The sequence below is a fragment of the Bos taurus genome, chromosome 22, assembly GCF_002263795.3.
Source record: "Bos taurus isolate L1 Dominette 01449 registration number 42190680 breed Hereford chromosome 22, ARS-UCD2.0, whole genome shotgun sequence".
In the NCBI taxonomy this organism is placed as follows: Eukaryota; Metazoa; Chordata; class Mammalia; order Artiodactyla; family Bovidae; genus Bos; species Bos taurus.
Genome location: NC_037349.1, coordinates 15,968,310 through 15,980,773, shown reverse-complemented (window position 1 = coordinate 15,980,773; position 12,464 = coordinate 15,968,310). Strand labels below are relative to the sequence as shown.

General features: G+C 40.3%; 1 long non-coding RNA gene across 2 annotated transcripts in view; it reads right to left on the bottom strand.

Moving 5' to 3' along the window:
- LOC132343486 (uncharacterized) overlaps positions 1–12,464 on the bottom strand; it is a 143,741-nt gene that overhangs the window by 38,134 nt on the left and 93,143 nt on the right. The window contains exon 1 of one of the 2 annotated variants that reach the window (XR_009492344.1): positions 1,714–2,282. The exons of the other annotated variant lie outside the window; for it this stretch is intronic. This is a non-coding gene — a long non-coding RNA (uncharacterized lncRNA). Of the gene's footprint in view, positions 1–1,713; positions 2,283–12,464 lie in introns of those variants that run through there. 2 annotated transcript variants of the gene reach the window in all.

The following is a 12,464-nucleotide window of genomic DNA, read 5'->3' as shown; positions in this document are numbered from 1 at the left end:
TATGTATTCTATTTTTGCTTCTTTCTCAGATCAGATTAGTTACTAGGCAACTGAAGTATTTAATTTCATTTGCTAATAGTTACATTTTAATAGAGGCTGCTAGTGTACATGACTGATGCTGCCAGTACAAACACAATCCCAACGCCAGTCTCTGTCGGGCAGTAGTGAGCGCCCCTTCATTCTGGTTCTAGACAAACACAACTCTGTTCTTGCCTTTTATTTATTTGACTTTCAGGTACAGGAAGAAGGATGTCTCTTTTGGAATTCTTTATAGAAAGAAAATTTTAAGTGGTTTGTTTTCTTCACTCAAAAAGCTACCTGTTTGTATCCGGTCCCATCACTTCATGGCAAATAGATGGGGAAACAGTGGAAGCAGCGGCTGACTTTATTTTTCTGACTTTATTTATTTTCTGCTCCAAAATCACTGCAGATGGTGACTGCAGCCATGAAATTAAAAGATGCTTACTCCTTGGAAGAAAAGTTATGACCAACCTAGACAGCATATTAAAAAGGAGAGACATTACTTTGCCAACAAAGGTCGTCTGGTCTATGGGGTGGCACAGAGTCAGACATGACTGAAGTGAATTAGCAGCAGCAGCAGCAGTCAAGGCTATGGTTTTTCCAGTGGTCATGTGTGGATGTGAGAATTGGACTATAAAGAAAGCTGAGCACAGAAAAATTGATACTTTTGAACTATGGTATTGGAGAAGACTCTTGAGAGTCCCTTGGACTGCAAGAAGATCCAACCAGTCCCTCCTAAAGGAGATCAGTCCTCGGTGTTCATTGGAAGGACTGATGCTGAAGCTGAGACTCCAATACTTTGGCCACCTCATGTGAAGAGCTGACTCACTGGAAAAGGCCCTGATGCTGGGAGGGATTGGGGGCAGGAGGAGAAGGGGACGACAGAGGATGAGATGGCTGGATGGCATCACCGACTCGATGGACATGGGTTTGGATGAACTCCGGAAGTTGGTGATGGACAGGGAGGCCTGGCATGCTGCGGTTCATGGGGTCGCAAAGAGTCAGACACGACTGAGAGACTGAACTGAACTGACTCACAGACATAGGGGACAAACTTGTGGCTGCCAAAGGCGGTGGGGGGCGGGATGGAGTGGGAGTCTGAGGGTAGCAGATGCAAACTATTATACTGAGGATGGATAAATAACCATGTCCTGCTGCATAGCTCAGCGAGTTATATTGAATACCCTATGATAAACCATAATGGAAGAGAAAAGGAAAGAGAGTACATATGTGTCTAACTGAGCCACTTTGCTGCATAGCAGGAATTAACAGCATTGCAAATAAATCAACTATACTTCAATAAAATTAAAAACAAAGAAGCCACTGCAAAAGAGCCACCTGTCTGTGTCATTCTAAACCCTCTTTGAGATTTCTGCTTCAAGATGGCAGACCAAGCACATACGCTGTCTTCCCCACACCAAGAAGGAAAAGAAATCCTTATGAGCACTGAAAGGGTGTCATCAGTGCCCCAGACATGTTGACAGGAAGGGCAGGTTGACGGAAAAACGAGAATGGGGAAAACTGCTGCCCCAAACAAGCCCAGCACAACAGCCGGTTCAGCAGAGCCTTCTCACTGGTGTGCTGAAAACCTCCAAATTTGGATACAAGGCAGACCACAGGCTCTAAATAACCTGGACCACCCTTCCCTGCCCCTTCCCCCGGCATGCAGAAGGCTGCATGCTGTGAACTTACAGCTTTAAGAAGGCTGGGAGCTGGAGGGGGTTGGGGGTGTCCTCCTGGAAGCTGAGTCTAGAGCAACAGGTGGAGAGCACTCAGCAGACAGAGTCGAGGGGAAGGTGGGGAAAGAGAAACACAGCTCAGCGTGGAAGTCAGCTGTGGGAAACTGGTTTGTCTCAGGGCAAAGCTCCCCAATGGGACCCCACGAGGGTCCCCAGCTGGCCTGGCTGCTCCTTCCCAGATGTCCGGAAGGGAAATCGGCTGTCATACCACTGCCCTCTCATGAACCAACATGCGATTCTTAGCCATCACTCCCCCTCAGAAGAGGGATTTGCGGTGGAAACCAAGCATGTGATGCTGAGGAAGCACACGGCAGTGACCAACACCGATCCCCAGCTTTCTGCATTTTAACATGAATGGACAAGCAGGAAGTAGGAGACATTTGGGGAAATGCTTTACACCATAGAGAAAGATGAAAATAACCTAAATGGGATTCCAATGCAGAGAAGAGAACTTACACACACACACACACACGCAATTGCTATCTTCAGAGGAATACTGCATTGAGAAAACCAGAACAGGCTGTTGTGAACACAGTCATCAGAGAGCAAGAAAGAGTCCTTGGAAGTTAAAAACAGGTAAAACTTCACTCAAGATCTTGTATCGTGGCAAAGGTAGGTTACAAATTCTGATTAAAATGATATTTTCCTCTCAGTGATGAGAATTAGATGCTCTGCCTGAAACAACTGAAGAACAGAATGTAGAAATTCCAAAGCACCAAAATAAAAAAAAAGATAAAGATGACATTATGAGTGCAGCAATAAAGAAAAGGGAGTTATGTAAAATAGAAAGTGAAAATAAATGACAGGGGCAAGGTCAAACATAGTGATGTTTATAATAAATACAAATAGCTTAACTTTCCTATTAAAAGACAGACTTTGTGATGAGAAATATTTAGAACTGAGCTGTATGTTATTTTAAAAGACTTAGAATGGCACAGAACAGAACGAACGGAGATAAACCTAATTGTCATCGTTTAGTTGCTAAGGCATGTCTAACTCTTTGCAGCACCACGGACTGACTGCAGCCTGCCAGGCTCCTCTGTCCATGGGACTTCCCAGGCAAGAATACTGCAGTGGGTTGCCATTTCCGTCTCTCCAAGGGATCTTCCCGACCCAGGGACTGAACCCGCATCTCCTGCATTGGCAGGTGGGTTCTTTACCACTGCGCCGCCTGGGAAGCCCGGTAAACCTAGTACGTGTTATTAAAAAGAAAGGAAAATATGAAGTGTTCACATTAGACAAAAAGTGGGATTCAAGGTCAAAAGCAAAGGACTATTTTACGTGGATTAAAGATACAATCTAGAAGACAATAGTCACAAAGCTTTTTCACCGAACGCCACAGCATGGAATTATGTAACAAGCGTTTGAAATGCAAGCAGAAACTATTAAATCCATGAACATAGTGGGAAATCTTAGCATGTCTTCCCCAGAAATTGACAGATCAGGTAGACAGAAAAAGAGGTAAGGATAGAGATGATTTCAATACACAATCATCAAACTAAATACATTTCCTTTTTGAATTCAGTTCCCAACTAACAGACAATTCAGTTTCCAGCTGTTTGAATTTTCATGAAACAGTTAAAAAACCTGACCAATCATTTGGCCACAGATAAAAATCTCAGTACAACTCCTGGAAGATAAATAGCACAGGCCTCCTAGAACTCTAACCCAAGAGTTAATTTACAAAAGAAAATCAAAAGAAATTGGAACCCACGTAGCAATGAATGATGATAAGAGCACTCAGCTCAAAATTGACAGGATGCATCAAAGAGGGACTCCATGCCTCAAGTGCATTTGGAAAACTAAAAAGATTAAAATTGCGCTAAACATTCATCTTAAGAAATGTCTTAGAGCTCAACAAAGTGGAAGGAAGGGAATCAATAAAGAGAAAAACAGGAACTGATAAAACAAAAAACAAACAAGTCGGCCGCATCATTAAAACCAAGAGATTATTTAAAGACCAACAAAAGAGATCAGCCTGTGGGGGAAAAAGGAAAGGAAACCAAACAAAATTAGAACTAATAAAGGGACTGAACTAGAGACGTGAGAGGGAGGGTGGGATGAGCTGGGGGATTGGGGTTGACGATCACCCCAACAGTACTGGGATACTGCTGATACTGTGTATACAACAGATAACCAAGGAGCACCTCCCGGACAGCTCGAGGAGCCCCACTCTATCTCTGTGGCGGCCTAACTGGGAAGGAAATTCAAAATAGAGGGGCTATATGGCCGATTCACTCTGCTATACAGCAGAAACGAATACAACATTGTAAAGCAACCATACACCAATAAATATTTTAAAAGAAAAAAACTACAGGCATGGATTCATTTCAAAATTATTAGAGAATACATATGTGAGTTCCAATAGATTTGAGAAACCTAAATTTGCAAAGAAAGAGAAAATGATTTTCTGGGAACATGTACACGACCAAAATGACTCTGTAAGAGACAGGAAACCTGAAAAGACCAGTAACTATAGGAAAATAAAACAGAAAAGGTAGTTAGATACCCCTCTTCCACCTCCAATCCGCACTAACCAGGCCCCAGAACCAGATGGTTTTACTACTCACTCTTCCTTTTTTCTCACTTTCAACACCTTTAAAGTTTAAAGTACATATTAATTCCTGTGCTAGACTGCTGTGGAATGTAGAAAATATGTAAAGATTCTCCATTCATTCTACTAACCTAATGTAACCTAGATACCAAAAATGGATAGGATGGTGCTAACGCAGCAAAGTACAGACCAATCGCTCAAAACGCCTATGAAAGCCAGACCGGACACTTCATAAAAAGAAACTCAGTATTTAATAGGAAATGTAGTATTCATTTAACAGTGATTTTAGGGTGTGGTCTGAGGCAGTATGCAGAACACATGCCCCACTTGAAATAGGTCAACCCACTGGTGTAATGCAGGGCTTTGAAACACAGTCTTATGAATGCATACATAAGCAAAAGCCCTAAATACAGTAACCAGTCGAAAGTCGCAGTGTCTTAAAAGAGTAACACACCGGAACCTAGGAGGGTTTGTCCTACGAATGCAAGGAAGACTCAACATTAGAAAAATGTGTTACTAGAGTTGGACACAACTGAAGCGACTTAGCAGCAGCAGCAGAATTCTATTATGAATAGACCAGAGAAGAAAAAACACATGATTTTTGATGATACCAATTGATCATCTTGGTAAATTCAGTAAAGGTATTTCATAAAACTGCACATCCAATCTGAATAAAAATTCTTAATAAGCTATGTTTGGAGAAAACACTGATAAAGGATATAAACAGAAACCTAAAAAACAATCTATTGGACACTGAGAGATTAGATGCAAGAGAAGGACAAGTGCCCGCTATCATCACGACTCTGCCACATTACTCCGGTGATCCTGGGTAAGGCAGCGATGAAACAGGAAGTGAGGTATAAATATTGTACAGGAAGAGAACAGGATAGTTCTTTTCCAAGTATGTGATGGTCATTCTCCAAAATCCAACTCATCATTTGAAAATGATCAGAACCACTACAGTGGTTGGTAAGGTGCCTAGACAGAGGCTCTCTATATCTGTATACTTGCATCTCTACATCATGGAGACAAGAGAGGTGAGACGCGGAGAGAAGACAAGATTGGCCAGGGCCTGGGGTGCCGAAGAGCGCCGTGATGACTGTTCTGGGTTGTCCTTTTGCCTCCTATATTCCAGACTTGGAGGTGAAGAACCCAACAACTTGGAAATGCCACAGTAATGGAGTGAGTTGCCGTCTCCTGCTCCAGGGGATCTTCCTGACCTAGGAATCGAACCCACGTCTCTTGTGTCTCCTGCACTGGCAGGCAGGCTCTTTACCACTGTGCCACCTGGAAAGCCCCACAGGCAAAAACACCCCAAACAAGCTGCTCTTTACAGCCAAAGGACTAGAAAGAGGCATCCTCGCAAGACAGAAAACTTTTAGACAATAACTGATCCATTCCAGCCAAACAATGCAGGAAAAAACTGTGACCCCACTCCCACCAGCAAAGCTCAAGTGGAAAAGCTAAACTTTCAACCTTGCCAGCCTGTGCTAGGTACCCCCAATATGCCCCACCCCGACTCCTGCCAGGGTGGTGTCAGAGTAGTCTAAGTAGGAAGCCTGAACTTTCATAACCACCCCATGTTGGGATGGGGTCTGGGAGGCCTTAGGAATGTAAAGACTTTCAACAGTGCCAATGAGGCAAGCCACTCTCCTCAAACTGAGTTGCCAGTGCAGACCGTACGAAGAGCGGTAGAGAGCACCCATATTCTTCCCAGCCAGGTGGTACCAGGCTTAGTGGGGAGCTGAACCCTCCACCCCTTTACAGCAATAATAAAGAGCTCCTTCTTCCCTTGGGTATCAACAGCAGCTGAACTGGGAACCTGGACGTCTATACTCATCTGGCAGAAGCAAGGTGAGGCTATCTATCCCTTCCCCTGCCGGAACAGTGTTAAAAGAAGTCACCTAAAACAGAAAAAGCTTTGAGTAAGATTCTAAGTCTCATAAAACCCAAAGTGTCCTAGACTCAATCTAAACTTGCTCAGACCAGTAAGTAGGAAAATCTCAGCTTGAATGAATTGAATGAATGAAAAAACAAACAGATGCCAATGCTGAGATGACAGAGATGCTACAGTTATCTATGAAAGGTTTTAAAGCAGGCATCAAAAAATACGTCAGTGAACAATTAGGAACACTCTCGAAACAAATGGAAAAAGAACAGTCTCAGCGAAGACATAGACCTATAAAAGAAAAACCAAATGAAAATTTTAGAACTGCAAAATACATTCAATGAAACAGAATGCTCAGTGGATGGGCTCAACATCAAATGGAGGGGAAAGAGGAAAGAATTTCTCATCCAAAACCAGGGAGGCCAAGTAGAAAGTGGTACAACATTCTTCAAGTGCTTTTCAAAGAACTGTCAACCCAAAATGCTATACCAGTGAAAATATCTTTTAGGAATCAAGGGTAAGTCAAAGCATTCCTATTTGAAGGGAAACTAAGAGAATGTGTTATTAATCCCATAAGAATGGATAAAGGAAGTTCTCTAAACACACAGGAAATGAACATGAAGGGACCTTGGAATGTTAGGATGAACAAGAAAATATCAATGGATATGAGTTTGAGCAAGCTCCAGGAGATGGTGAAGGACAGGGAAGCCTGGTGTGCTGCAGTCCACGGAGTTACAAAGAGTCGGACACGACTGAGAGGCTGAACAACAAATAATATGTCATCCCTCTCTTCTTGAATGTTCTAAAGTATCTTTGATGGTTGAAAATGAAACTGTCTGATGGGTTCTAAATGTAGGTAGAGGAAATGTTTATATAAACAGGAGAGAGTGAAAGAAGATAAAGGGAAGTAAAGTTTTTATATGCCACTCAGACCAGTAAAATGTTGATACCAGCAGAATGATAGATTACACGTGTACACAAGCACACACACATACATATATATATGCATATATGCTTTAGTACCTAGATAATCCACTAAAAAAGTCTAAACAAAAGCATACTCACGAATACTATATATAAACTAAATGGAATTATAAAATATGTTCAAGCAACCCAGAGGAAGACAAGAAAAAAACAGAGATAAAAAAGAGAGGGGGGAAAGTACAATTAGAAAGGAAATATAAAATGGTCAACTTAAGCCCTAATGTATCAATAATTACATTAAATGTAAATGATCTAACTGTATCAACTGAAAGTCAAAGAGTGGCTGACTGGATAAAATAACATGACCCAATTACGTGCTGTCTACAAGAAACTCACTTCAAACATAATGTTAAAGACAGATTAAAGGCAAAAGAATGTAAAAAGATGTATCATGTAATCATTAATCGAAAACTAGCAGGAGTGGGATTTTGATATTAGGTAAAATAGGCTTCAGAGCAAAGAAGATTACCAGAGACAGAGATGAACATTACATAAGGTTAGAAGGATCAAAAAAAACAAAAAACAAAAAACACCCAACAAACAAAAACAGCAAATCCTAAACGTGTATGCACCAAACAGCAGAGCTGCAAATACCAAAACCTGACAGAACCGAAGGGAGAAACAGAGAAGCCACTGTCAAAGTTGAACACGTCAACATCCCTTTCCCAAAAGGTAGTCAAAATAAGCAAGGGTACAGAAGCTCAGCATCACTGACCAACAGGAACTAAGCAACACTGGTATCAATACAACACAGCACCTGATAACTGCAGAAAACACATCCTTTCAAACGCTCATGGAAGTAGTCAAAGAAAAACAGTATCTAGAGCCAAACTCAACAAATTAAAAAAACAAAACAACACCTGTGATCAACAAATTAAAAAAAAAACAACACCCGTGAAACCATACAGAGTATGTCTCTGACCACAATGGAATCAAACTAGAAACAAATAACAAAAAGATAACTGAAAATTCTCCAAACAGAAACTAAAGAGTTCTAAGCTATCCATGGTTGAATGAAGAAGACTCAAGGGAAATAGAAACACACAGAACTTAATTAAAATGGAAATAAAACATACTAAAATCTGTGAGACACAGCTAAAGCAGTGCCAAAAGAAAATTTTTTAGCACTAAACGCTTATTTTAGAAAAGAGAAAAAGTCTCAAATAATAATCTAAGCTTTTACCTCAAGAATCTAGAAAAAGAGCAAAGTAAGCCCAAAGCAGGTGGAATAAAGGACATAATAAAGACCAGAAACCAGTAATATTGAAAATAGAAAAATAAATGAGAAACAAAAGTCTGTTTCTTTAAAACAACACTGATCAAACAAAAAAGAAAAAAAAAGAAAACACAAACTACAAATATCATGAATTAAAACAGAAGCTATTACTATGTGCTCTGAAGATACCAAAAGAATATGGAATTACTATGAATAATGCAACACACATAAATTTCACAATTTAGATAAAATGAACCAATTCCTACAAAAATACAAACTATCACAAACTCACCCCATATAAAATAGATAATTTGAATGACCTTAAAGTATTTTCACTTTCATGCATTGGAGAAGGAAATGGCAACCCAATTCAGTGTTCTTGCCTGGAGAATCCCAGGGACGGGGGAGCCTGGTGGGCTGCCATCTATGGGGTCGCACAGAGTCGGACACGACTGAGGCGACTTAGCAGCAGCAGCAGCAGCATAAGTATTAAAGAAATTGAATTTGTAATTTAAAGTCTGCCAAAGGAGAAATCTCCTGGCCCACATGGTTTCCTAGGAAAAGTCTACCAAGGAAGAATTAAGAACGACTGTATACGTTCTCTTTCAGTGACTAGAAGAGGAAGAAACTTCTCATCTTATGAAATCAATACTATCCTCATATCCAAACCAGGCAGGGACTCTATGAAAAAGAAAACTCGAGATCAGTAGCCTTCATAGAAATGGATGTAAAACTCCTTAAAAATATTAGCAAATATAATTCAGCAAAATATAAAAAGAATTATACACCATGACCAAGTGGGCCTTATTCTAGGGATTCAAGCTAGTTCAACATTCAAAAATATCAGCCAGCGTAATCCACCATATTAATAGGCTGAAGAAGAAAATTACAAGATAGTTATCAATTAATGCATAAAAAGTAGTTGACAGACTTCAACACCCATTCATGATAGAAACACTTGGAAAAATAAAAACAAAGAGGAACCTCTTTAACTTGAAAAAAGCACCTACAAATTGCTGTATAGTTAACTTACTTCATGGTAAAGACTGAATGCCTTCCACATAAAATTGAATTAGGCAAGGATATGCGCTTTCAAAACTCCTGTTCAACACAGCACTGGAAGTTCTCAGTCAGTGCACTAAGGTGAGAAAAAACAAGTTTATAAAGAACAAAAGATATCTCTATTTCTAGATAACATGAGGTTACATAGAAAATTCCAAGGACCCTAAAAAGAAACCAAAAGAAAAATGAACAAATGACTCCTAGAACTCATAAGGAAGTTTAGCAAGGTTGCAGAATGCTAGATAAATATAATATTTAAAAATCAATTGTATTTTGTAAGCTAGCAATGGACATATGAACACCAAATTAAAAGTGTAATATCACTTACAATTGCTAAAAAAAAAAAAAAAGGAGAAATACTTACATGTAAATTTAACAAAATTTGTACAGAACTTGGACGCTGAAAACCACAAAATGCTAATGAAAGAAATCAAAGATCTAAATAAATGGAGAGACATACTGTGTTTATGGATCTGAAAATTCAACATAGTAAAGATGTCAATTCTGCCTAAGTTGATATAGGTTTTAATGCAATGCTTTACAAAATCCCTCTATTTTGTAGCTATAGACAAGATGATTCTAAAATTTTTTTTATGTAAAAGCAAAGGTACTAGAATAGCTAAAACAATTTTGAGGAAGAATAAAGTAAGGATCACTCTGCCTGCTTTCAAGACTTACTGGAGAGCTATTGTGTGGTATTGGCAGAAGGAGAGACAGAGATCAACGGGAAGAATAGAGAACCCAGAAATAACTCCACTTTACTGCCTAACTGATTTTTGACAAAGGTGCAAAAGTAATTTAGTGGCAGAAGGCTGACTTTTTCAACAAATGATACTGGGACTGTTGGATACCCGTAGATAAAAAAGAAAACCACCCCCCTCAACTCAAACCTCATACCTTATACAAAAATTAACTCAAAGGGGATGACAGACAAATATAAAATGCAAAACTATCAAACTTAGAGGAAAAAAAAAAACATGAGAGAAGATCTTTAGGATCTAGGGCTAAGCAAAAAATCCTTAGATAGGACATGACACCATAAAAGAAAAAGAAGTTGATGACTGGACTTTAATAGAATAAAAACCTTGTGCTATATGGGCTGGAAGAAAATATTTGGAAGCCACATAGTCCACAAAGGATTTTTATCCAGATGATATAAGGAACTCTAAACTCAACATTAAAATCTCAAACAGGACTTCTCTAGTGGTCCAGTTGCTTAAGACTCCACACTTCCAACACAGAGGTTGTGGGTTCAACTAGGGGAACGAAGATCCCACGCTGCATGGCACAGCCAAAAAAGAAAGTCAATTTAAAAACCCAAAAGACTCAATCCAATCAGAAGGTGGGCAAGATACAAGAAGACTCATAACAGACAGACATTTCACTAAAGAGGCTAGGTGGATAGCAAATAAGCCCAACACAACTATCCATTTGGAATCGCAAATTGAGATTATGATGAGCCATCACTCCACACTTCTCAGTCCAGATGAAATTAAAACTTGTGGCAGCACAAGATGCTGGCGAGGATGTGGCAATATTGCTCATACGTTGCCTTTGGGAACGTGAAATGGTACAGCCACTCTGGAAAATGTCTGGCAGTTCCTTCAAAAAATAAACACAGATTTGCTATATGACCCAGCAATGGTATTCCTGGGCATTTGTCCTGGAAAAATGGAAATTTACATTCATGCGGAAACCTGTACACACAATTGTTCATAAAAGATTTACTTAAAAAAAATCTAGAACTGGAAACAAGCAAAATGTTGCTGCACAGGGAAATGGCTAGAGAAACTGCGGTCCATGCATATCGTGGAAGAGCACTCCACAGCAGAAAGGGACAAACGAGGGTACAGCAGCTGGGGCAGATCTCAGGGGCATTGTGCCGAATGGAAAGCAGCAGCCAATTAGGAAAGCTCACAGAGTGTGAGTCCGTTTATACAATAAGCTCAAAACGGCAAAATTGTAGAGGTAGAGAACAGGTGAGTGGTTGCCAGGGTTAGAGAGGGTGGGGGGTGAGGGGTGAGGGTGACTGTAAAGGGCCAACATGAAGGTCTTCATGGTCATGAACAGTTCTTCATCTCGACTGTATGATGGTTACACAAATCCACAAATGCAATTCTATTATATAAGACTGGTTTACATGATGTCCTATGATACTGGGGAAACCTGGAAAAGTATGCACAGAACCTTTCTATACTATCTTTAAACCTTCTGGGAATCTATTATTATTATTATGGGGGAAAAAAGGTTTTAAAAAAGCTACTAAAGGTCAAACTATATGGTATCTGAAAATCAGGGACTACAACAATTCTTGGGTGTTGTATCCTTAGCACCTAAACAGTGCCTTGGCTGTAGGAGCTACTCAGTTAACATCCGGGAACTGGCTGAATACTCATGTATGAGAGTCCCACTTTCGGCTTCTGTTTGCAAAGGCATATGATTATCAATGGCAAATGGTGAATCTTCCCAGAGGTGGGACAGAGACGGGGAGAGATGAAGCTGGCAGGTGAGGTGAGGAAAGGGAGATCTTATAATCAAGGCAGAAATACAGAGTAGAAGTATGTTTTCCATACATTTCTACCTCTATCATTCTAAAAGAGGATCTTTCTCATCTTAATAATTTTTTAAAAACTGTAATATGTGCTTATCCTTAAAAAAAAAAAAAGCAAATAAATACATATATAAGGAATGGCACCCCACTCCAGTACTCCTGCCTGGAAAATCCCATGGACACAGGAGCCTGGTGGGCTGTAGTCCATGGGGTTGCAAAGAGTTGGACACGACTGAGCGACTTCACTTTCACTTTTCACATTCATGCATTGGAGAAGGAAATGGCAACCCACTCCAGTGTTCTTGCCTAGAGAATCCCAGGGACGGCAGAGCCTGGTGGGCTGCCGTCTATGGGGTCGCAGAGTTGGACACGACTGAAGCGACGCAGCAGCATAAGGAAATAACCCCACCATCTTCCTTCTACTGTCCTGACAGATGACAAGTGGTCTG